The 27,120-nt window shown below is 43.0% G+C and overlaps 1 pseudogene; it reads left to right on the top strand.

Annotated features, from left to right (window-relative positions):
* The first annotated feature begins 19,436 nt into the window (after positions 1–19,436).
* Positions 19,437–19,554, top strand: LOC126291458 (5S ribosomal RNA; annotated as a pseudogene).
* Positions 19,555–27,120: the final 7,566 nt, after the last annotated feature.

Genomic DNA, 27,120 nt, shown 5'->3' with positions numbered 1-27,120 from the left:
CGGATAAGATGCCTGTAATCTCGACTGCTAGTGATACGAGGCCGTTGGGATCCAGCACGGTAGTCCGTATTACCCTCCTGAACCCGCCGATCCCATATTCTGCTAACAGTCATTGGATGTCGACCAACGCGAGCAGCAATGTCGCATACGGTAAACCGCAATCGCGATAGGCTACAATCCGACCTTTATCAAAGTCGGAAACGTGATGGTATGCATTTCTCCTCTTACACGATGCATCACAACAACGTTTCAAGAGGCAACGCCGGTCAACTGCTGTCTGTGTATGAGAAATCGGTTGGAAACTTTCCCCATGTCAGCACGTTGTAGGTGTCGCCACCGGTGCCAACATTGTGTGAATGCTCTGAAAAGCTAATCATTTGCATATCACAGCATCGTCTTCCTGTCGGTTAAATTTCGCGTCTGTAGCACGTCATCTTCGTGGTGTAGCAATTTTAGTGGCCAGTAGTGTAATAAATAACGCAGTAAATGATATTTTGGACTTGACATTAGGAAACGCAGGCCCTTCCTAATCGTAAGCTGAAATGACAGTGAATTCCCTTCATACAGTTCCACGAACTGTTGCCATGTTGCCTGTCTGCCGATGTTACGAGTTAAGTTCGCACTCTCCCTCCTCTCTCCTCTACTTTGACCTCGAACACTGGCTAACGCCGCTGCTGTCGGCAGAGCAAAAGAATCGAGAGTTCGTTTCGTCAGCGCCAGTGGCCAAGGTGACGAAGAACCGCCGTGAGTGGATCCCCCGGCACCGACAGGTAGCCGGCCGGCTGCGCAGCGAAAGGCGAAAGGAAGTGCGGGCGGTTGCTGCTGCTGCTGCTGCGCTCTTGGCTGCCGCCTCCCAGGCTCCAAGGCCGGATCGCCCGCTCGCGCTGCTTTCGAGGAATCTCGTGGTGCTCGATTGCCAGCGCAGTCTTTTCACGTCGTGTCCCTCCGTTCAGAGTCGCGTGAATGATTACCGATGTACGAGATGACAATTTAACTTTTATCCAAAGCACCGTCTGGATCTTCTACGAGTTGCAGTCTAAAACAGACGGCAAAACTTCCTGTACTGTTGACCATGGGATAGACAATTTTCGTGCCACTTGCTGAATGTGAAACATTCCCTTAGAAAAATTTATAAATGTCAGTACTGGAAAACATCTACGTTATTTGATTTCCAAACAGCTGAGTAAAACTGAACGTACTCAGACATTTTCCTCTTTACTTATTCTGAGCAACACTAAACTGACACACACTATTTCTTTCTTAGCGCAAGGCGATCTGACTTTCAAAAATCCCTACAAAAGAATGGCCCTGACTAACAGTAACCTATAACTTTTATGAATAAATGGTCTCTAGCATGGAAACCATGCATTTCCGGACCTAAGTTCATTAACCTTATTTTGTTCCGTATCCCCTGTGACCGCTACGGTCGCAGGTTCGAATCCTGCCTCGGGCATGGATGTGTGTGATGTCCTTGGGTTAGTTAGGTTTAACTAGTTCTAAGTTCTAGAGGACTAATGACCTCAGAAGTTGGGTCCCATAGTGCTCAGAGCCATTTTTGAACCGAACTACTGCAATATAGGGAGCGCCAATACTGCCAGTCAGCTAAATAAAAGATTCTAATTACTGAAGGCACTAACTACTGATAGGCATAGTTAGCAAAGGAAAGATTTTGTTAGAGAACAAACCATGTATTTACCTTAATAGTGTTCGAAAGTCATAATATACATATATCAGTTCATGATATCCAGTATTAAAAATTTACTCTTTCTGGCGGACACACTTCCAGATCGTCCGCTCTCAAAACTCTGCCATTCTCTCCCCACATCCACCACAGCTGGCGGCCCACCTCCAAATGCACAACGCTACACGCTGTTCACATCCAACTGCCGAACACTACAATGGCGAATATTCCAACAATGCCAACCAGCCACAGATTGCACACAGCACAGTCAGTGATTTTCATACAGAGCGCTACGTGGCGTTACCAACATAAAAACCTAAACAGCCTACTTACACATGGTCTGTTGCAGCAACCGCATGTAATTTATAATTTCAATATCTTTTGTTGTTGATTTTGGGGGAGGAGACCAGACAGGGAGTCATCTGTCCCATCGGATTAGGGAAGGACGGGAATGGAAGTCGGCCGTGCCCTTTCAAAGGAACCATACCGGCATTTGCCTGAAGCGATTTAGGGAAATCACGGAAAACCTAGATCAGATTGGCCGAATGCGGTATTGAACCGTCGTCCTCCCGAATGCTAGAATTTCAATATCATCTTCATTAAATCATTTCATGGCATCGAGCCTCTCCTTAGTACGGTGGTACTCTCTCAAAGTAGCATTGTAAATGCTGACATTAACATAAAACAGTTTCACTAACAGAGCACCGTCTATCTTCTCGGTAACCACACTGTTCACTCACGTTATGGCTTGCAAATGACTGTGTGGTTGTAACATCGTCATACAAACAGTGTACAGCGCCCGATTTGCACCTGGTGACAAAAACTGGAACTATTTCTTTGCAGCGTAAATCGGTTCCGCATTAACGCATTAGCGCACCTACCAGGTTTCACTGCAATACGACAATTACAGCCCACGCTGGACCTCCATGAGTAGTTGCAATCCAATTATAACCACGTGGTACCAATATTCTTTTCGGAATATAAAAATGTGTCGAAATTTGGAACTTTTGCTTTTGAATGTTTCTAAGAATTAAAATGGTTCAATTTGATACATTTTACTGGACAAGTACGAAGCTTTTGAAGTTTCGCAATAGTGTAATTGTAAGTAACAGTGTAATTTAACTGAATATCAGTCACAAGGAACTCATTTAGTGCGAGGTCGCAAGAGGCCAGTGGTGTTTATAGCATGCGACGCCTGACATATTGTCTGTCGTGCAATCACAGTATTGGCTGCTAACGGCAACAAGGTATCCAATAGTGAGCATAGGACGAGGCTCTGGAGCGTAGTTGGACTGCTTAGTGGACGACTAACTCACAGCTGTTTTACAGTAATAGTGGTGTTGATACGAAGCACAGCAATGACAACGATAAAAAAGCAAATATTTTTTGAAGGGCATCATCTTTCCGCCAGTGAGTGTTATAAGTTTTTATTACACTATTGCAATTTCGGCCTCAGGCCATTATCAAGTGCTGATATTATGGCTTTAAGCCATGTCAACGTAATGTGCTGCAATAGTGTAATAAAAACTTACAACAGTCACTGGCGGAAAGATGATGTCCTTCAAAAAATATTTTATGACTGTGAATCCCAGCTACACGAAGTTTATTAAAGCAAATATTGCATCATATCTACAACAGTTGCTGAAGTTGACATTTTGTCTGAAAGGAACTCCGCAGAGTGTGAAAGAAGTGACAGATGAAATATTAGCGCTTCTGTAAGATGAATCAGTGGAATGTGTAGTGCCGTATAAGCTCGGCTGTTACGTGCTTAACAAGTGAAAGTGCTACTGCAACAGGTGTCGAATCTTTCTTTCGGAACAGCAGCCACAGATCCCGTAGTAAAAAAAAAAAAAAAAAAAAAAAAAAAAAAAAAAAAAAAAAAAAAAAATGGCTCTGAGCACTATGGGACTCAACTGCTGTGGTCATCAGTCCCCTAGAACTTAGAACTACTTAAACCTGACTAACCTAAGGACAACACACACATCCATGCCTGAGGCAGGATTCGAACCTGCGACCGCAGCAGTCACGCGGTTCTGGACTGAAGTGCCTAGAACCACACGGCCACCTCGGTCGGATCCCACTTAATTACGTGCATGGAAGATCATCCGCAGCATAGTAAAAAACAAATATGAACACATTTCGAATAAGTCCGCAGCAATATGACTGCATACTGCATACTCGTTCCATGACAATTGAGACTTCTCCTTAATTTGGTCGCACGGAACAGTAAATAAATAAATAAATAAGAAAAACTACGGATGTGCCAAGGAGGACAATGCTCACTTATTACAAAAACTGATCTTTGCGGCCGGTCGCGGTGGTCTCGCGGTTCTAGGCGCTCCGTCAGGAACCGCGCGACTGCTGCGGTCGCAGGTTCGAATCCTGCCTTGGGCATGGATGTGTGTGATGTCCTTAGGTTAGTTAGGTTTAAATAGTTCTAAGTTCTAGGGGACTTATGACCACAGATGTTGAGTCCCATAGTGCTCAGAGCCATTTGAACCATTGTTTTGATCTTTGCGCGTTTCAAAGATGCTCGATGCACTTTACAGGATGTCAGTGATAGTGACATACTATGTTATGCACATCAAATTTACACAGTTTACAGTAATTTCCAGGGAAGCAGTGGACGCTTGCATAGCTTCAAACAGTTCTACAGAACTGGAAGACGTAAGATAAAATAAAACCATGCGTCAACTTGACGATGCACAGCAAAATGTGGAATCATCCCGAAAATCAGAGACAAGGTATCGTCAAGAGTGCCCCAGGGAAGTGTGATAGGACTGTTGCTCTCTATATACGTAAACGTTTTGGCGGACAGGGTAGGTGGCAATATGCGGTTGTTTGCTGAGGATGCCGTGGTGTACCGTAAGGTGTCGAGATTGAGTAACTGTGGGAATATACCAGACGACTTAGACAAAATTTCCACTTGGTGTGTTGTATGGCAGCTAGCCCTAAATGTGAAAGAAAAAGTAAGTTAGTAAGGTTAAGTAGGAAGATCAAACCTGTAATGTTCAGATACAGTATTACTAGAGTCCTGCTTGACACAGTCAAGCCGTTTAAATATCGGAACGTAACGCTGCAAAGCGATAAGAGATGGAGTGAGCATACGACAAATGTGGTAGGGACGGCAAATTGTCGACTTCACTTTATTGGGAGAATTTTAGGAAAGAGTAGTTCACCTGTAAAGGAGACCGCATATACGACAGTGGTGCGACCTATTCTCGAGTACTACTCTATCGTTTGGAATCTGTACCATGTCGAATTGAAGGACGACATCGAAGCAATTCAGAGGCGAGCTGCTAGAATTGTTACTGGTAGGTTCGATCAACATGTAACTGCTACGGAGATGCTTCGGGAACTGAAATGGGAATCGCAGGAGAGAAGGCGCCGTTCTTTTCGAGAAACTCTATTGAGAAAATTTGGAGAATCGGCATTTGCAGCTCACTGCAGAACGATTCTACTGCCGTTAACATACATTACACGTAAAAACCACGAAGATAAGATACGAGAAATTAGGGCTGACGCGGAGGCCTATAGATAGTCCATTTTCCCTCGTTCTATTTGCGAGTAGAACAGCAAAGGAAATGACTAGGTACAAGGTACCCTCCGCCATGTACCGTAACGTACCTTGCGGAGAGCCTATGTAGATGGCACAAACTTATCCAATCGTTCAGTAAGGAATTTGTTTTCAACTCCGACAAATCGGAATTTGAAGAGGAAATGCTTCTGAAAGGAACCGTCGAAATTAGAGGAACCAACAGAGTTGCATCAAGCTCAAGTAAATTCAGTGCCTCGACGCATCCGTATGTTAATCTGGATGGTAAACTGGCTGGAAGGTTATCTATTGTGCTGCAAGAAGTTGGAGGTGCCCTGCCCCCTACGATTCTTTTACGAGTGCGTGACCTTGCAAGGACAGTACGGCGGATTGTTGAAGTTGCAGCAAGCGAGAGTGGGAAAATAGGCGTCAGAGAACTGCAAATATGGTAGGAGCACTGCTTTTGTCCAATAGCTGGTCAAAATAACTTACTTTGGGTCGACTCCTGGTATGCGTATAAACATCATATTCCTTTAGAGCAAACTATCCATTGACATTGCACCTGATACCACCTGGAACCACTGGACAATTTCAACCTCTGGATGTTTGTTTCTTCCGTGCCTCTAAAAAAATATTATCGCAGTATCTGCAGCTACGTCTTAAGAATAGCCAGTTTCACTATGAGCTCCACAACAGACTTTTGCATTCGGTTGCATACCATCACATTCCATCAGTTCTCATCACCCCGAAGCACCAATAAGATTCTATATACATTCTTTAAGAGTAAAAGTTTGTAAATCCTAAGGAGTTCGCCTTCGATCTTGATGATGCGAACATTTGTGATCACTGTGGGGTGCCATTTTTCATTCGGTGTTCATGGTGCAAGTTAATGATTTGTTTCGAACATTTCTTGAATACCGACTAAGGCCATTTTGTGAAGTATAATACATACGTCCCACAGAAAATTGATCTCTGCACCTCCCTGACATCGGTTTTCTCCCTCCTGATGCACATGATTACCAGTTAATATTTTTCCTGTCATAATTGTTAACACAACACTTTCAAACGAGCCCTGCTAAAGATTGAACTTGCTACCTCGCTCTCAAGGGATTCCTTGTCAGTACGCACATCTACGTCTACCGATCGAATGAATAGTTGTTATATCTTTCAAATGGTGACGCTTTTAATTGTATTTGAGCTGGATCAGTGTTTTATTACCCACATAATGAACATATTTCGGAATAGTATTCCATACCTCGCTGTCAAAAAAAAAAAAAAAAAAAAAAAAATTGAAGTTCAAAACATCGTACAGCTACTTGCTGTGACAGATCCCACAGATATAGGTTTAAAAAAATTGTTTGCTATGCAGTAGCCCTGAACTGATGGGCGTGTAGCTGTGCACAGTGAGCTGTCGGAGGGAAACAACGCAGCATGAAGCCGCTGACCTTCGCGGCTGACGGCGCTGGCGCCTGCTGGCATTAGCTGCAGAAATGGTGCTCCGCACTTGGCCGACACGCCTGGTTTCAGGTACGGCAGATCCCTGGAAAGATAAGCGCTGATGGGCGTCACGTGTCCTCCACACCTAGCGACTGGCGCCAGTCCTACGTGCAGGCTTCCTTCGAAAACGTCTCGCTCCTCTCAGCTGCACCGTGATCTGCAACCGCTAAGGGGAACGGCAGACGTCTGCTGCCTCCTCTACCACAAGCGTTCTAATCGAAATTGGCACTTGCTGCATGGTTAGTTTTATGTTCCATGGATATTATATTCATATTACACGTTAACATGGCTATACGCTGACCACTTACAAAGAGAAATACAGACGTGAACTTGCAGTTACCGCCCATCATACCCACCACCTTTTACTTACAGTCCGTCAATTAAGAGCGTTGTCGTTGTTACACACAGATGGTAGAAGATAGCACCTGAGTTCTGTCGCATCCTAACAGAGGGAATGTCCATAAAGCAGTAGTATACTTTAAATTCTCACACAACAAGCGAAAGGAGTGCAGCTTATGCGTCCCGTTTATCAAAGATATCTGATACCGCCTGCCAAACGATGGCTCATCGATGAAAATAAAAATTGGATACTGCAGGAGGGCAAAGATCCAAAACACCGCAGCAGGGTTTGCAGCGACTGAAAGAAGGAGAAAAGTGTCCAGGTATTGGATAGGCCCTCACAGTCGCCTGACGCTAATCCTATCGAAAAATGTATGATCTTACATCAAAAAGAAGTTGCGAGGAGAAAATGTCTTCGCTTTGAAGCAGCTCTCAAAGCAGATTCGACGCATTTGAATATCTTTTCCTAGTGAATACGCGGAAAACCTGGTTTCAAACATGTCTCGGAAATGCCAAGCAATTATCGAGGCTGCGGATGACTGGGTGTATTATTAATTGTAACTGCATTTTTCTTTTGTCCATATATCATGCATGTACATGTTTCAGTTCGTTATTAAATATATTTTTCTGCTGATTAACAAACAATATTACATAAAAAGAACTTCTACATTTTTCTCGTGTTTTCAAAATTATGTTTGTTCGTTGTCAGACGTTTTACGTCGTTGAGAAAGTGGTCATATATTTTGATGTACTCCTTTTTGTACTAATGTGTAATAATGAATGTCACTTTTTTCTCCTGGAACAGGAATTAAGTATATTATTGCTCCTTTAAACTTTAGTGAGTTATTTACATCACGAGGGAATAAATGTACTATTAATCAGTACTCCTTAAACATTACTTTTACAAGACGATCGTGGATCAGAACCACATATTATTCTTCAAATGATTCAAATGGCTCTAAGCACTATTGGACTTAACATCTGAGGTCATCAGTTCCCTAGACGTAGAATTACTTAAACCTTACTAACCTAAGGTCAGCACGCACATTCATGCCCGAGGCAGGATTCGAACCTGGGGCCATAGGAGCAGCGCGGTTACAGACTGAAGCGCCTAGAACTGCTCGACCACAGCGGCCGGTATATTATTGATACAGCATATTTTTGAGCAACGAAAACTATCTTTCGTAGGGACGCGATACCCCAGAACATTATTTCATGCGATGTTAAACTCTCCTCAAGATTCTAAGTGCAAATGGGGCTGATCCAAAGTGTTTTAGAGTTCCAAAATGTGTTTTTTCTGTTTAAACTCTCATCAAAGTAGACACGTAAAATTTTTGAATTTTTCACCATATTCATTGATTCCTCGACATATGTTACACTTATCATTGGTGTAGTACTTCTGGATGTGTAGAACTTAATGACCTATGTCTTTCTAACATTGAGAATGGGAGCATTTGAATAAAATAACTCAATAATGCCAATTACGAATGTCATTTGCTACTTCGTCTGTCGCTGTATGTATGACTGGGTTGATTACGATGCTAGTCTCAGCTGCAAAAAGAACTGGTCCCACTTGTATGTTACACTACATTCCATCGCATTTCGTCCTCTTCACATTTCGCTGCGTCTACAGCTTCATGGCAATGACTTCTAAAATTGGTTACAGTTCTTCGACCGATGTCTACGATAACTGCAAAGTGATGCGGCATATCTATGCACAATTTTTTTAAAGAAGAAACATCGTTTGCAAACCATGGGCAAGTCACTCTTCGCAGTATGCACTAATCTTCGGTTGAAAATGCATGCTGACTCAAAGAAATGGATAAAAACAACGCTCTTTGTCTATCAACATTCAGTGCGCGTTTTTAAAGATCCGCACCATTTGTCCCTGTTTTCTTAATGGGACACTAAGTACAGTAAAGTATCTCGACTTCCTAAGATGAGCCGCTACCACAGTTATTGGAAGACATTCCACCTGACATTCTGCACATGTAATGACACATCCCCTTAGGAGAACATTTGGAGAGTACTGAAATGGTCGTTCAGCAAACGCAAAATGGTTTGCATACTTATCAAATTTAACACTTCTGTACTTTTATTTGTGGCAAAAATTAAAGCAAGAGGTCTATTATGAAACACCGACGACTCCCGAAGGCAATAAACACCTTATAAGGCTGCCGTTAACTCCAGGCGAAATTAAACGATCAGTATTTTTTCTCCAGAAGCATTTTGTAGCATGTAGCAGTGCTCAAGGTAGCATTTTGAGCAGTTGGCTTGATAGCCATGAACCGTACCAGAGTTACGAGATTGCTTACACTTGATACAATAGCGCAGCGTTTATGGAGCCTCTTCTCCTGACGGAGGGACAGTGGTATGCGGTGCTGTTATTTTGGCAGTATTTGATCGAGTCCCATATATGTTACTTCGTTGAAATTCCATTAGAATTCTTTTTCAGATGCCACAGAAAAGTATATAGTTCCAAAAGAAAATATATCCGGGTTCGAATTCGACGAGTATGAACGATAACAACTAGTTGCGAGTCTCGGGAAATTCACCATTTTGTCCACTATATCTTGCCGAAAACAGAAACTCGATCTATTGATTCATTCTGGATATATTTGGGCTGGCCTGTCTTAGCTTACTCATCCTGTACAGTCCTCAACAACTACCGAAGTCACACGCCAGAAATTCATTGACATTGAAGGACTCCACAAGACCATAGTTTCAGACAATCGAACACATTTTGTATAAAGGACAGTCGGAGATATAAGTGGCAGGAATTGCATAGAACAGACTACAGTTCCATTTCACCTACTTCAAATGGATTTGTCTTAACTTTCAAAGAAACCACGAAAACGTCTAACTAGGGAGAGAGCTAGCAAGATGTCCGGCAGAAAATACTGATAGCTAATTGTACAGTTCTAAAGCCGATAACTAGAAAATCACCCACTCACCTTATAAATGGATGTCAGCAAATGATAACGCTGTCGAAAGAAGAGACAAATCCAAGGAAAAGTTCGAAGTTGCGAACTAGTGAGCCGGCCGGTGTGGCCGAACGGTTCTAGGCGCTTCAATCTGGAACAGCGCGACCGCTACGGTCGCAGGTTCGAATCCTGCCTCGGGAATGGATGTGTATGATGTCCTTAGGTTAGTTAGGTTTAAGTAGTTCTAAGTTCTAGGGGACTGATGACCTCAGACGTTAAGTCCCATAGTGCTTAGCGCCATTTGAACCATTTGCGAACTGGTGCTTACATTTTTTTTTTTATAATTTCGGTTGATCATGAATTATTGAGAGTATAATCAAACACATGGGAAACATGTTGTTCATCATGAAACAGGTTTATGGAATAGTACAAACCCATCAAACCCAATTCATAATAGGACAACACAGAAAAGAATGTGAATGGCATTTAACTGGACTGCGTCGTGTACCAACAGTAGAAGAAGACAGAAACGGACTCTAGGAAAATACTGCTGAAAATATAGAATGGAAGAGACGCCTACCAGTCTTACATCAACAAGGCTGCTTCGAAATGTTGTACGCTTCAAATGGCAAGAAATTTCTATGAAAATATAGAAGTATCCTGATTGTCAGTTTTGTGTTCAGATGTTACGTCCTCAGACATTACAGAATAGTTGTGCTTGCTTACTCATTACTTTGTATTCTGAGTCCGATTGTCTCAAGAATTACAATTAATGAAAATCGCAACAGCTGTTTCAAAATGAATTATTAACTACGACTAGTTTCACGACACTGCAGTCACATCTTCATGCCACAAACTGTTGACCTAAAGGAGATACGAAAATCGTAATTAGAACTGTCTTAACACAGGAACTACCGAATTAATACACTTAGGAATGTCGAAAATAGCGCACCCAGAGAGAAAAAAGCTAGTACAAATACGGAAATTCCCAGATAAGTACAACGAGATCCGGTTTGCAAATGATCCACGTTTGGTGCCAATGCGCGTGCACAGAGACTTCAGTGGCGCCACAATCTAGCGGGCGGCCCTATTTAAACGGCGCTTAGTGAACGAGTAGTACACGTGACGATTACATCCCGACTCGAGGACGACATTAATAGACGCAGTAAGCCGGGTAGATGTGTTAGATGACGTTTTTCGTAGTTAAGCTAGTTTTAGATGGGCCTAACCATTGGTATGAAAGCTGCAGACTGGTCGACATGCCCCGTGGCTCACTAGGTCGATAGTTCGGAGTGTTCCGTCAGATGATGTTGAGAGCAGTGTACCTGAGATGGCACCAACGTGAGACGTACCTGGTCTGGAGCGGCGAGGGAGACAACTAGGCGAGATGAAGAAAGAGTTGGGAGGCAAGCGATTAGGGATCCTACACTGACTCGCTCCACGATGTGAGTAGATGTACGGTTGCCATTTGTACCAAAAACCATTTCCAACTGACTTGCGGGTGCAAATTTGTGATCCAGGCGTTGTTGTCGTATAATGCCATTAACACCGAGACATCGGCGACTCCAACAACAGTGGCCCCAAGCCAAAACGCAGTGGACTACTACAGACTGTCGGACGTGGTGTTTAGTGATGTACCCCGTTCGGTTTGGGGACGGATAATAACCGACATGGGTTTGGGGGCGGCGTGGTGAATGGTACAGGTCCACCTACGCTGTTGTGCGCCACACCGCCCGAATAGCCGGCATAATGGTCTGGGAAGGGCCGTAGCCTACGATAGCCGGTCCCTTCTAATTGGTACTTGAAACCGTAACGGGCCGGCGATATGCTGATGACGTTCTTCAACCATGTTTGGGACCTTTCCTACTTGTTTCCCTACCAACGGCATTTCCCAGCAAGATAATCCTTGACCACATACAACTCGAGTTGCAAGAGTCATCCTACATCATGTTCTGACTTTCCCATGGCTTTCTTGCTCCTCATTTCCCTATACAGAATGTGTCGGACGAGCTGGAATGACAGATGCCGCCATGTCACTTTGGAGGTTGGTTTTTCTAGATTTGTGGGCCCATCTGCCTCAGAACAACATCAGGCATCTAATCAACTCGATGCTGAACAGTGTTACGACATGTTTTACAGTAAAAGGTGGTTCAACAACCCTAAGTGATGTTCCCTGTATTTCTTTTTACTTCTTGATTTTGAGATCAAGTGAATCTCTTATTTGTATGATTATGTATAATGAATTTCATTTCGATCTGACTCTGCCCTCTTGGCGGGCTGCTGTCAGTGTTCAGCGTATATAATCTTTTACACGCTTTCGTTTCTAGGGTTACGTCTTTCTCTAGTTTCACTATCTATTTCATTTATGACGATTGCGAACCATATGACAGTACGGTAGGGGACTTCTATTATTTACACTTACGGGGATTTTAAGGCCATTGTGTATTGAAAGGTCCATATACCTCTCTAATCAACATTATATTAATTCGGCTGTTTACGTCTTAAGACGGAATTACAATTTTTGTATCTTCTGTTAGTCAACATTTTGTTACCTAAAGATGTGACTATAATGTCAAGAAACTTGTCGTGAAATCAGCTGTTGTGGATTTCATCACTTGAAATATATCGTCACCGTTGAGGCTGCCCCTCATATTGCGTGATTTGTAATTACACCTAACATCTACATCTACATGGCCATTCTGCAAACCATACTTGAGTGCCTCGCAGAGGGCTCATCGAACCACATTCACACCAGTTCTCTATTACTCCACTCTAGACGAGCGCGCGGGATAAACGAACACCTATATCTTTCCGCGTGAGCTATGATTTCCCTTATTTTATTATGATGATCGTTTCCCCCTTTGTAGGTCGGCGTCACCAAAATATTTTCGCATCCGGAGCAGAAACTTTGTGATTGAAATATCGTTGGAAGATCCCACCACAAGGAAAAACGTCTTTGGTTTAATAATTTCAACCCCAAATCTTCCAGCATGTCTGTGACACTCACTCTGACACATATACATAACTATATAAAGAACTGTGTCCATTGTTTGCTTATTTGTATTCATACAATTCTACAGTCTTACTCCTATCTTCATGAAATTTTGCACACCTTACTTTCAAGGCAAGAGGAAGATCGCTGTCTACGCACCATTTCGTAATCCGACTTGAAACATATATGTATGTAATACATAAACCGGAAGGGCTGTTACCAAAAATCTCTAAAAGTTCTAAACCAATTTTCTTCAAATTTCTACATTCAGATGAAACAATACAGAAAATTAATGAAAAATTAAATGCTCAACAAACAAAGTATATCGGAGCAAACTGGCTGTAATTCCCATTACGAGAATCAATTATAGTCACAACACCCGTCTTGGAGATAGCTCCATGAGACGTCAATGGATCGCAGTACGAGCGAAAGCTCGAGAATTTAACAAAAATATTACTGAAAACTCTTGTTTACTGATTAGTTGCCGTTGTTACGTATGGCTTATATCCTAGAAGATACATTAGTCGGCATTTCATAGTTATTTCTACAGTTAATATCAACAGTGCCTTACAAACGTTAAGGCAGGTCGTGGATATAGTACCAACAAAACTCACTAGATCGCGAGCCGATCAAAAGCTCGAACTTAACCCGTGGTTTCTCGAAATGCGAGGTAATGTGTTCGAACAGTTCGAGTCTTCCTGACACTGCTTGGAACAGTGAAAACGGAACTGAAACAATAGAAGATACATTCTCCTAAAATACAATGAGATAATTATTGCAAAGTGAAACAAAGTGTAAAAACTAATCATCTTTTCACATAGGTTGAAGTATTCATTCGTCGCATTCCATTGGCACCCAGTGGTTCAAATATGCTCTTCGATTTGAAGCGACTGCAGTTTCCCCTACGCCTTGCATTAGCTGTGAGTATCAACAAGACACTGAGTCAATGACTTTGCGTAAATGTAAATGTCGTGTGGCTAGGGCCTCCCGTCGGGTAGACCGTTCGCCGGGTGCAAGTCTTTGGATTTGGCGCCACATTGGCGCCTTGCGCGACGATGGGCATGAAATGATGATGATTAGGGCAACACCCAGTCCCGGAGCGGAGAAAATCTCCGACCCATCCGGGAATCGAGGCCGGGCCCTTAGGACTGACATTCTGTTGCGCTGACCACTTTTTTTTTAAAAATCTCATTTTGTTCATTTTTGTTCGTTGCATCTGCTCGGGGCGGACGTCGTAATACATCCGCTTAAGTTCGTTGTTTATCCATTAACTCAGTTTTTTTTTTATTACAGAGGGCAGCTAACCCTCTGACCGAACACGCTGAGCTACCGCGCCGACAAATCACTCAGCTACCGGGAGCGGACACTTTGCGTGATAGATAATAAACATCCCGTGCAACGGCGTGCACTGCAGCAAATGACTAATAATGAAGAAACATTATGAATATCCCTAAGAAATTCGAGGACGTTAAGTATAAGAGCTATTCTGAGATTCATCCAGGAAAGGAATTCTTCGCACGCCGCATCAAATCAGAGGCCTAATGAACCCATGCAGAATCTCCCCCTCCGCCCCCTTACACTCCCCCCCCCCCCCCCGCCGCCGCCCCCCCCCCGCCCCCCCCCCCCCCACACACACACGCAATCCTCCAAACAATATATATTTCTAGTTTCTTAGGAAAGTTACTAGAAAGTACACTACAAAAAATAAGCGGTAGAGCTTCGATGTTTGTCAACGGAGTTCATGAAACCATACTCTTTTGCTTCTCTGTATATTTGTGTGTGTGTGATCTTTTTGCTTCTTTCTCGGAATTAACAAGATTGTGTCGACTGTATTAAGACTCGACTTCGAAGTAGTAAGTCTATTCTTTTTCCACAGTTTATTTTGCTCTCGCATTCACTCGAGTCTTACAGTTCTGTGAATCAACAGAATTAAAAAAGGGAAAAATAAATGCATAAGCGGCCAAGTGTGGATATTTATTCTCCCAGTTCGGCTAAGACACCGGCCGATGTCGGTAGTGGAATTTCTTCTCCGATATTTCCGCAGAGAAAATAAGCTTATGCCAACGGAGGAGGCATCGCCGTAAGGTAAACACAGACCGCTTTTCTAAACAAGCGGGAGGCCGCGCTTCGTTTGTGCTGAGCCGGCCTCGAGTAGGGGAGGTCGCTTTGCCGTAGGTAGCTCACAAGTGAGCTGCTACCTCTGCTTTACAGTTTGCCGGAGAACAATAAACTTTCGCGAACCTTCCTGCACTCGGCGGCAATGAGGCTCAAATACATTCCCCGGAGTTCTACTAACTATGAATTTGCAGTAAAAGGGAGTGAACAGATACAATGGGGTAAATAGAAACGAAACTTGCAAAAACGATGTATGAGACTATTTCGGAAGACGAATGGGAATATCATTCAAAGATTTGTTTGTATAGGTTGGTAGTGAGCCAATTTAACGGGGAAATTATGAATTTCAAGGATAGCGACACTGTCAGTTGATGTTTTGTATATGCTACGAAAGATATCGGACGTGGTGCCGAATTTGCTTACTTCGAACTTTATTTATGAGTGCCAATCTAAATTGTGTTGTCGAAATTTAAGTACATGATAAGCAAATTATAAATCCCTTTTCTTTAAAAAATCTTCTGTTTTGAAGTATATTTTAATCTGATGTTTCGGCTAATCGAAAATGTAGGGCCTCTTTCAGGTATCCAAAACCGAAGCATTATAGATTCGATGCATTGGTATCACTTATGATTTAACAAAAGAACAAGTCATACACCAAGCTATAATAGGAGCATTATACGTACTTTGTTAACGATATTCTATGTACGTCATTGCTGCTATGATTGCTGAAGGCACCAGAAAATCTGTTAATCTGTTGCAATGAAGATTATGTGGAAAAAGTAAGCAGTTATTTAGATTGTATGCACGTAACATTCGTTGTTTAGACTGCAACGGTTATGGTGTGATTTTTGAAATAAATTCATATTACAATAAAGAAATTCACGGTACACCAATTTTTATTTACAGAACAATTAAAAACCACTATTCATGCGATATTTCTAGTTTTTTTACTAAATAAAACTTTTTTGAACCATATAATTTTTTTCATTCTCCTAGATGCAACACAGATTTTGACTAGCCTTGTTCACAATAAAGTCCAATAAATAAAAACAAAGTAATAAGACTGACTCTGTTCACTGCTGCTTCTATTCACTGGTAAAGTACTTTCACTTCGAAAACTTATAAATCAATCCGAAGCCTGTAAAATGCACGTCAGCCTCAGGAAATTCTAACAGACGATTAAGAAATCTGGTCATTCAGCTGTAGTAATGCTTGGTTACGTGATAAAAATCTAAATGTTTGTATCTTTGAGACTTTTGTCTTTATTTGTTTATATTTGCATATTACTGTACACTAGCATTGCTGCTCAGACCATGAGAAATAATAATCACAAGAATATAAAACTGTTTCCTTACGTTTCTTTAATTAAGTAAAAACATTATTGCACGACGCCTATAATTGCATTGCCGGATTTCATGACACACATCTGGTGATTGCTAATATTACAACCATAAACCTCACTCAAATGACCTTCGTTAGTCCAGATGCATAAGTTACCCCTAATTTCCCCGCAAATTCTTCCTCTGTTCCGTCGGGCGGCGTCATTAATGATTTTTTATAAGCAGCAACAGATATTGTTTTTCAGTGCCGTTAGTTTTCTCAGCCTTTCTCGTACTTCTTCTTCTTTTTTTTTCAGTCACAGCTAACAAAGTGTCAACGAACAATCATTTTTCGCAGCCTTGTCTTCTTGAAATCGCGTTTCTCAATGAAAGTACTGACGTAACTATTGATGGTGTGATGTTGGCTTCAATACACTGAAGGACGGACAATACAGTATTGTTAATAAGCATTGCGGAGGTCCCATATGTACTGGCGGTGTCGGGAAGATACGGGCAAGATGCCCTGAAAGCGGAGATTTGCGGAAACCGCCATTACTAGGAAGGCCTTCTCTCGGCCCGAGGGATCGATGTCGAAAGTACCTGGCAAAGGTGGTGTCCACAAATCTCCAGGAAACCCTGCCACCTACGTATTCCCGTGTCTGCATTTCTCCGACGTTGCGGAAGGTCTATTAGCCTGACCCTTGTGTCATGTGGTGGTACGTTTGTATGAAGATGGTATCTGTTCTCTCGGACATGTCCGAAAGAACAGATACCATCGGCGACCATGCAGCTCGTTAGAATTAAATTGCAATGAACGCCTATATGCAGCTAAGGGTGTTAATTTCATTGCAATGGTGGTATATTGCTTCTGTTCGTTTTCATTAGTTTAGCTTGGCTTCTTGTAACATTCTTCAAATGCAGAACAGGAATTACAGTACGAAATTCCAGTTTGTCAAAAGGATGCACCACTTTGTTTTGCGTCTGCTAGGTATATGCTACGATACTGTGGCGCGGAGATTTTGATTTGTCTATGACTGTAGACACGCACTTTCAAACAAACAAAAAATTAATTATGGTCATTTGACATTATCATTCACTTCAGGAGGCGATCTATAATTTTTTATTGTAGTCTTCTTTTGGAAACCAACTTATTTACCAAGATTGCTACGTTAACATAATTTCTGGATTACTAATTTCGGCAATTGTTCTGCCATCCTCAGATCTATGAAAAGACAAAAAAAATGTAATAGTGTATACACAAAAGCTCAATGACAAAAATGACGCCTAGTAGAACCGGGCAGTGGTAGTCACATCACACAATGCTTACAGCATTCTGTCATATGAGGACTATATAGTATGCTATAAAATAAAAATTCTCACATTATTCTGCTCATATTGACGGATGCAATCCAAAGTCACCGTATAATGAAGAATACCTCTAAAAGTATTTTTTTTAAAAAATAAGAGCATGCCATAAAAATGTCGAGGCATTACAATGACATGCCAGGTGTTCTATCATAAAGTATGTACACCATTGAGAAGATATATGTCACGTGTTGCTGTTTGGTGGCAGAAAACCATGATGGCTGCGAGAGAGTAATTGACGACTGGATTTAGAGTATAACGGAAGCTAGTGCTTAGAGGTAGCACCAGACGGCGGTCTGCACTGCCTGTGGCACCTAGAAGTAGTGTAACAGGGTCACACCTTTGTTTAAAGAAATGTAACATCAAAGTAGTATACACCAATTAATCATAACGGAAAAGCTTACAAAAACTGTGAGTGAAAGAAACAGAATGCATTGTCACGGATAGCTGCCTACAACATCAAAAGGAAATTGGGTAGTTTGTGACGCAACGATGATATAATATATTACATACATTCACAAATTCGTTCCATACAACGCATGTCGTTTCAGGGGAAAGCTACATAGTCGACATTTACAGAATTATGAAAGAGTATTTGACCTTATTCGTCGGTTTCGCTGCAAGCGGAGGATGACAATTAACAGCTATATAACGGGAAATTGTGAAACAAGCCCCCACACAGTGTGGGACAGTAGTATAAAATGTATTTTACGTATAAAACATTTTTGCTAAAGATATGTACCAATATAAGACTACGCATAAAATAAACTTTTTTCTTTTTTTTACACTTTTTCCATCATTTTTGCTGTTACTTCATGTCGACTTACCTGTTTTCTCATTCCTGAAAACGCAAGCGAACTAGCAGTTGTAGTGACAAAATTGTGTGGTGAAGTTAAACGTTGCAGTTTCTGTTGGTAGCTCAGAGCGCCGATTACGTCAGCGTTTCCCCTCATACGTCTCCGCCAACCTCAAAGCAACTGTTTTTGAAGAAATGAAATGATCATGTGCCATTGATGGGGGGGGGGGGGGGGGGGAGGCCGCATCCTGGGAAGTCCGGCCGCCGAGTTGCAAGTCTTTTTCCAGGTGACGCCACATTGGACGACTTGCGTGTAGGTGACGATGAAGTGATGACGAGCACAACACACCACCCAGTCTACGACTGGAGAAAAGCTCCAACCCGGTCGGGAATCGAACGTGGGCCCACTTCAGTGTAGGCAAACACGTTACCACTCAGATAAGAAGGCGGACTCGTTTTGAAGAACGCCAGTATCAAGAAATAGCACATTCGTTGTGTTAAAACTTTTTTTTAAACTCAACTGGCGTGCTATTTCTTCACATCGGATATCTTGTTATTCCATGCGCATCGCCACCCCCGCTGTGCAATCAGACTTCTTCTTTGTGCCGTCTATACTTGCTTCACACAATATGAAACACTGGATGTGATGTAAGCTTAAAAAGTAGTAAGACTCCTTCACACAGCGAAAGTAAAATTATGTTTTACTATATTTCCAAAAGAACAGTTCCAAATATTTATCAAAAACTGCGAAAAAAATATAAAATAAAAATTTCGACAGTCGATATTGTCATTTCGATATCGATATATCAATATATCGGTGAAAAACCTATCGCCGATATATCGACATTTTTTCCACAGATCTGGTAGAGCCAGGGTAACGGTCTTGCCGCAGTGGGTACACCGGTTCCCATCAGCTCACCGAAGTTAAGCGCTATCGGGCGTGGCCGCCACTTGGATGGGTGACCATCTGGGCTGCCATGTGCTGTTGCCATTTTTCTGGGTGCACTCAGCCTCGGGATGCCAACTCAGGAGCTACTCGACCGAACAGTAGCGGCTCCGGTCAAAGAAAACCATCATAACGACCAGGAGAATGGTGTGCTGACCACACGCCCCTCCTATCCGCATCCCCATCTGACACGGCGGTCGGATGGGCCACTTGTGGCCTGAAGACGGAGTGCTTTTTTTCTGGTGGAGACAAACTGAGGGATCAGTTGTGTAGTGGAGATGTGGCTGGTGACAGTGGGACGGAGTGGGGGTGGAGCACAGAAACGTGAGGGAAGGGGGGTCGCCAGAACGAGATCACTTATTCCTTTCACCTGCGCGTCTGCAAAACGGTGAGCGAGCAAGGGAGTCCTCATTCTCTCTACACCACCACGTCCCAAGAAACAACAACAGGCCGTTTCACAATCACACCGCCCCTACCGCAGCACGCCTTGTAACTCACTGGTGACGCAGTGCGCAGACACACCTGGAGAATGTTTATTTTCTACAAAACGCTTTGTGCATGGATGGTTATGAGAAGTGTTTATTTCCCACAAAATCTTTTAACACTGATTGGAATACAGATATTAGTTACTAGTAAAACTAGACATACGAAGAGAATCTTAAAATTTCTGCACACCCCCATGCACTGCTAGTAGGTAAACTGATTGTTAGTCATTCTCTACAACTGTTGTGACTTTCTTCTGGGAAAGGTCAGTTCCCCTACCACGTGAATTCTCGCTCTTCTGTTTAAACACAGAATAATTGACTATGCCATCCACAGTATTTCCTGTCCAGTTCTCTTATGTCGGTGGCAAAATAACTTCACTGTGCTGATGTTTAAATAGTGGAATTAAGAGAGTTTTCATACAAAACATGTTCCTATAAACAATAATAATCTATGAGAGTGACAGTATCAAGGAGCTACTCAACGTTGGTGAGAAAGGAATACGTGGATTGATAAATGCAACATTGTTGAGAACAGATGGGAAAGCTGATAGTTTAAGAAAAGAGAAACACAGCGCTGTTCACGCATCTTTCAGAAAAAGAGTACATCAAAGATAAGTAAATTAAAAGATCTAAGAGAAGCTGTTTCATAGGAACAGCTTGCAATGCTAGCTAGAGACAAACGTTTCCGTTAAGCTGAAGCAAAATTTCATTTTTAAACTAGCTGTCTGCTTTGTGCAGAAGCTATAGATGTTGAGTTTTTTTATAAATAAGAAAAAAAACGGAGAACAGAGGCGGAAGGTGTACAGTGTTCCATCCTTCAGCTGCGATAACACAGTTACAGTTGATGCACAGGAGAGGAAGATCGAATGGGGAGAAAGAGTCCGAAGACGTATCTGGTTGGGGATCTGCGCGCTGCAGATGCAAGATATCACAAGGACTGCTATAAAAAGTGGTTTATAGCCTCAGCACCTAAATCTAGAAAAGGTGGAAGCCTTGAGAATGGATCAATAAATGCGCCGATGGAGAAAATATTCAGTTACACGGAGGGGAATCAGCACTGCTACGTCACCTTTGACGAGACGGAATAGCAACATTTGTTACTACGGCGATGCTGATGGTTATAGCGCGCTGTGCATTCGAGAAAGCTGTCCTGCATGCCATTGTCACAATAACAGAGTAACATTTCGACTTAGGACCAAGCACTACCACATAATTCATGAAGCTTGATGGGAGAAAGTCGAGTTCAAATTGTTTTCAACAAACAAACACCAACAACTTCCTTTTCCAGAAACAATCCTACTCCTCCTTGCGGGTGTGACACGACCTCCGCTTTTTATAACAAACGCAAAGGAGGATTTGTTAAGCTGTATAGTAAAATATTTAGGCAAATAAATACAATATCCGACATCTTTACTGCCGGCCGCTGTGGCCGAGCGGTTCTAGGCGCTTCAGTCCGGAACAGCGCGACAACTACAGTCACAGGTTCGAATCCTGCCTCGGGTATAGACGTGTGTGATGTCCTTAGGTTAGTTAGGTTTAAGTAGTTCTAAGTCTAGGGGACTGATGACCTCAGATGTTAAGTCCCATAGTGCTCAGAGCCAGTTGAACCATTTGACACTTTTAATAACCCCTCGACAACAACAGAGAAAGTCGTACAAGCTGGTGAGAAAAAATTTCTGGAAATTTATCAAGGTCTGAATGGACTCCGGAATGCTGCATTTTTAAAAGCGTCAACAAAGCCAAACCCAGACCCACGCCTCTGTGCCGCCAACCACAGGAGCCGCGCACCAGCACTCTTTTAGGTTTCAGTTAGAGGTATATTAATTTTATTAATTTTCTATTTTTATGGAATGCTGTTTACAAACCCAAATTTTGTTATCTTACAGGTGTTTGGTTATTTATTTACAGATGCGGCAATGGCTCATTAACCACTACCGTAGAGTGCGTGGAGATGGAACCGAGGGGAGGACGGATTTGCTGTACCCAGTGACAAGCAAAGATCGAGTAGCACCTGAAGTCATACTGCACCTTTTGCCGATCTTCACATGCGTGTGGGGGACGATGTGGATGTCGAAAAGCAGGCATTACGTGTTCCACGGTTTGTGGCATACGCCATGGTACGTTTACAACGGATGCACTGTTGCTCGATCTGTAAAATAATGTCGATGATGATACAGTTGTTGATTTTCAAAATGTACCCATTCAACACAAGATGCTATTTTGTAATAAATAATATAGATTTTATGTTATTTCTAACTTCTGTAGGCATTAAAGATTAATTTTATACCAATTAAACACTGTTTTTATTCATTTGCGATTTTTCCTGCCCCTGCGATGCAGGAAATATTAGCTACAAAAAAAATGAATAGCACCTTTTTGAAGCAAATTTAATGTAGTTTAACTTTGTACCGGGTAACATTTTCTATAGAAGCCGCAATTCTCATCAAGTTATATCTTTGTACGCAACCCCTCCCCCCTCCAACGCTCACGCCTCGCAGGTCGAGATTTTCAATATGTTCATTCCAGACTCCCCTACCACTGTATAAAAATTTGCGACTACACGGATTTTTTCTCCTAATTTTCCCTCGTTGACCGGTCTATACAACGCTTCCTCCTCTGGCCTGGGGCTTTCCGGCGACAGTTGCAGGGTGTTTAGTTTTAGGCGTTTTACGCCGTACATGTCAACGACCAATTGTCCGATAGAGCATAAAACGTGACTCAGCTGAAAAGGCCACTTATCGCCACTCACTAGACGACGAGCTGCGGTACTGCGGTGCAAATTCCAGCCTTCATCGCCGCTGAGCAGATTTGTGCATTGGTGCATGAGCCAGGCGCCCGCCCGCTACAGAGGCCCATACGCTGCGACGTTCTCTGTTATTGAGCAGACACTGCTGGTAGCCCCTTAGTTCATCTGGGAGGTTAGAAGCACAGAAGTTGCACGTCTATTCGCCAGTAAACATCTCTGCAGCACTATCGTCAGCTGTAAACTCATTATCATTATTTACTGGCAACCGGTAAACTGATAATGAAATTACAGCTGATGACAGTACTGAAAATTGTAATATTCCAGTCGCCTGTGGCCCTCTCGTCCTGTTTAACAAGGATGGATATGCCCGTTATCTATGGTCTTTGATGCACCACAGTTTGTCGGCGCCTCTTTTCGATAGCGCCATATTGCCATGCACAGTATACTTTAACCATGGCGGTGCGGGAACAACTCACGAGCTAAGCCGTTTCGGAAATCCTTCCATCCTTGGCCCGAAAGCCAATGATCGTGTCGTTTTTGGTGTCAGATAAATCGTTCAGTTTCCGCATTACGACAACGACTGCGCTATTACCCGAGTTCCCTCGAAATGCTTATATACCCTCCACTGGCAGTGCTGCCATCTGCCGCCTGTGGATAGTTTTTGCACTCTGATGTCGAACACTGGCGGTGGCCACATTAATGTAACTGGGCCCTTTATAAGCAAAGACGATCCGTATTTTTAATGCGTTCTCGTGAGCATCGGATGACCGACTTCTTCGTCGACACTCTGTGAGTTGGCATATAACATTGATGAGATGTTGTATATTAGTTTTCCTGCTCCGGTGGCATTGTTTTTCCCTATCAAGGTAAAATTCGTGACCTAGCCATTTAAGTGTAAATAATAATCGTAAGATTGAAGTAGTGCCTCCTACAAGCAAATCAGTAATGTGTTGTAGCTGGGGCGTGGCTATTGAAATTACAAACTTAGCTTCATTTATTCCGGGGTGGGAACCAACGGGTTACCATGCTGTTTCTATTTTTTCCTGCTAATGTTGCTGCACTGTTGAATTTTGGGAGCATTAGCTGTGCTTCAGGGCACAAGTATAGGTTGGGGTGACTTGTACTGGGCCAGTGCAAAGCAGATATCGATCTGCTGGATTTCGCAGGATACGGAACTAGCACAAAACATAAACCCCTAATAGCGCAAGCAACATATACCATTGCACAGTGCATCTCCACCTTTTCCGCCAACTTCTTGGGAGCTCTCTTCCATACCTAGCTAGACAAGGACCTACTGCAACAAAGGAGAGTGGTATTGACAGAAGCGAGGCTGTGAAGCGGGTTTCGGGTCGTGTCTGCGTAGCCTTCTCCGTAGGAGCACACCCTGCCCATTAAAGGCAGGATTCGTAGTTCGAGTCTTCGTCCGGCTCACAGCTTAGTCTATGAGCAAGTTTCTAAACAGCGCAACCTCCGCAGCAGAGTGAAAGATTCATTCTGATGCAACGTTTATTCTCACGGTGCTAGTGAACACCTGCAGGTGAGTCGTCGCTTTCACTCAGTATTGCTCTGATTATCAAGATCGTAATACGACGTCTTAAAATGGACACGACAGAAAAATAAGTCGACAAAATCTCAAATGCAGAATATTACTTGCCAACGAATAAGGTTTAGGCGGAAGATTTGAGGAACTGGCAGATTGTGTTACTTGTGTATCTGTACTGTTTGGCCACTTAAGTGTCTGCTCTAGACAGTCTTAAAAGTTACGGATACAGCACTAACAGATGAGTACAAAAAATATATATTAACTCCAAGAAGACAGAAATATTCCCTTGCTCCAAGGAATCAGGAGAATTAACATCAAAATTAGAGGGAATAAAATAAAACAAACAATTTCATGTAAATATTTAGCAAGTGAGACAACTGAAGACGGCCGGCCGAGTTGGCCGAGCGGGTCTAGGGGCTGCACTCTGGAACCGCTCGTCCGTTACGGTCGCAGGTTCGAACTCTGCCTCGGGCATGAATGTCTGTGATGTCCTTGGGGTAGTTAGGTTTAAGTAGTTCTAAGTTCTAGGGGACTGATGAGCTCAGAAGTTAAGTCCCATAGCGCTCAGAGCCAGCCGACTGAAGACGTGTCCGGATGGTGGCGCAGTGGTTAACACAAGGGCCGAGTAAGCACGAGATACCGGGTTACAGTCCCGGTCCAGCACACATTTAGGCAATGGCCTTGCCGCGGTGGATACACCCGTTCCCGTCAGATCAGCGAAGTTAAGCGCTGTCGGGCGTGGCCGGCACTTGGATGGGTGACCATCCGGCCGCGATGCGCCTTTGCCGTTTTTCAGGATGCACTCAGCCTCGTAGTGCCAATTAAGGAGCTATTCTAACGAATACTAGCGGCTCCGGTCAACGAAAACCATCACAACGGTCGGGAGAGCGGTGTGCTGACCACCCCAGCTGAGGATGACACGGCGGCTGGATGTTACCGATCGGCCCCTTGGAGCGTGTAGACGGATTGGGTTAAGACAATTGAAGACAGAGAAGCAGTAAAGGATTAGAAACAAAGAAGCAAAAATAGTGTTCATGAGTAAATCAAACTTGCTTTGTTCAAACAACATACGAGCGGCATTTAATAAGCAGAACAACACCTTTTTTTGTCTCTGTCAGTTTCTGTTCAAAAAATTTGAAATTTCTTGTGTGACATTGTGCAATATTCCCGCTTCGGTCCCTAGACCTCCATGAAGTGCCGATCGGTAGCCTTCAAAATGGCGTCTGTAACGGAGATGTGTTGGAAGCAGAGAGCTGTCACTGTGTAGTCACGTCTTCGTTGGTCATCGGGGCTCCGTACGAAGAGTGACTCATCACTGAAGACAATTCTATTACAGTCAGTGAGACGAAGACCTGTTTACACGCCCCAGACAGCGGAAGGATACCAACCTGACAGTCGCCCTCAATACGACCTGCGATGCCATTTCTCTCCATAGTAGGATGACTTCGGTTGTCATCTTCGGCACCCTCACAGCACTCCAGTACGGCGACGATATTCAGCAAGGTAATGCCCGCTCACACCAGGCGAGGGTTTCTAACGTTTGTTTTCTTGCCTCTCAAGCCCTACCTTGGCCAGCAAGGTCGCCGGATGTGTCTCCTTTTGAGGTTTGAAGCATTACGAACAGGGACCTCCAACCAACTCTGCATTTTGACGATTTGTCGCTCCAATGGACAGAATATGGCACGATATCCCTTAAGAGGACGTCCAATGACTCTATCAATCAATGCGAAGCCGGAAAACTGCTTGCATAAGGCCTCAGGTGGACCATAGTGTTATTGACTTGCTTAATTTGTGAACCTCCTTATCGTGAATAAACCATACAATTTTTCTGAAATTTTTATCATTTGTTTGCTATGATTGTAAATCACATAAACCGATTTCCGTCCCTTCCGATCAATTCCCTCGTGGTGCGTCTCATTTTTCAAATTTGTAAACTGCCCACCAGTAGACTCACGAGGGGGGCCAAAGCTCTTCAGGAATATCAGTTCCAAATACAGTATATTATACTTGATGCCTGGATGCCTTTTCACCTAACGACACAAGCATTGTTCGTTCTTGCCAACATTAGTGCAATGACCTGTTGTGTCCTAAATGGACATTAAATGAAACACAAAAAAAGAAGAATTGGGCTTAAACGGAACTAAGGGAAAACACAATGAATGGAGGGAATACCTAAAATCTGTTATCGCAAAACCAGATTTTACTTAAATTAAATTGTTAGCTTGTTTATATCTACAACGTTGTCAAGGTATGAAAAGTGCACTATAGAAACTAATTGGAGAAAATGATGAGCAGGTAACTTGAAAACCTGCGGGCGCCACAGACTGTCTGGACTGCAGGTGTGTGTACCCTGTCACAGCATCTTCTTTGGCTAAGCGATCGACAGCTTCGTTACCAGTTACCCCACTGAGTGATTTCATACAGGCGAAGTTAGCGGTATGGCCTTCTTCGAGCATTGAGTCCACCGTTTCAGATGTCCTGTATAGATAAAGCTATCTCCAGTTAGAGAGATATATGTGGGAATGGGGAGAAGTACGGCAGAGCAAATGCCTGGAACACAGCGTCGGTTGGAAGTGCAACGTGAACCGTTGGAAACCCGAAGGACAAGCTGGAAGCATTTGAAATGTGACCCTATACTATAGGATAATTACAGTAAAACGATCATTCTGTTGAATATGCCAATAGTCCCTAGCCTAAGGGCTATCCAAAGCAGCCACCTTTCTGTCAGAAATAAAACCAGAGGTATGAGCCCGGAAATATTCCGCTTCTATCGCGGTCTTTCGGAACATACACACATCAAAAAAAGTTTTGCAACACCCCATTTCCCAGAACTCCTG

Source organism: Schistocerca gregaria, chromosome 1 (assembly GCF_023897955.1).
Source record: "Schistocerca gregaria isolate iqSchGreg1 chromosome 1, iqSchGreg1.2, whole genome shotgun sequence".
NCBI classification, from domain to species: domain Eukaryota; kingdom Metazoa; phylum Arthropoda; class Insecta; order Orthoptera; family Acrididae; genus Schistocerca; species Schistocerca gregaria.
This window is presented reverse-complemented; position numbering and strand designations above follow the sequence as displayed.